At 35.3% G+C, this 258-nt stretch overlaps 1 protein-coding gene across 1 annotated transcript in view; it reads right to left on the reverse strand.

The window, feature by feature from the left end:
• Positions 1–150, reverse strand: part of LOC119591150 (glycine-rich RNA-binding protein 3, mitochondrial-like) — a 791-nt gene extending 641 nt beyond the window's left edge. Inside the window, exon 1 of the mRNA XM_037939861.1 lies at positions 131–150. The gene's annotated coding sequence lies outside the window, so the exon portion shown is untranslated. The remainder of the gene's footprint in view (positions 1–130) is intronic.
• Between the last annotated feature and the right edge of the window lie 108 nt (positions 151–258).

Here is a 258-nt window from a genome sequence, read left to right on the forward strand (position 1 = left end):
AATTAACAATATAATTTATGTAAAACAACCTTACTAACTAAACCTACAGTATCAACACAAAATAATTTTGCAATTCAGACTTGACTGTATATCAACTCCCTATCTTGTTTATATAAATGTTTTTTACCACCTCTGCTTCCAAAAGTCGACTGAGCGATTAATCAAGAGAATGGTTTAAGCCGCGTGTGTCCGGGGTTTATATACGACCGTTCAGGAATTACTGCAACATGGACCGTTTGAGTTTTGGGAAACGCATTT

This window comes from Penaeus monodon, chromosome 28 (assembly GCF_015228065.2).
Source record: "Penaeus monodon isolate SGIC_2016 chromosome 28, NSTDA_Pmon_1, whole genome shotgun sequence".
Lineage (NCBI taxonomy): Eukaryota > Metazoa > Arthropoda > Malacostraca > Decapoda > Penaeidae > Penaeus > Penaeus monodon.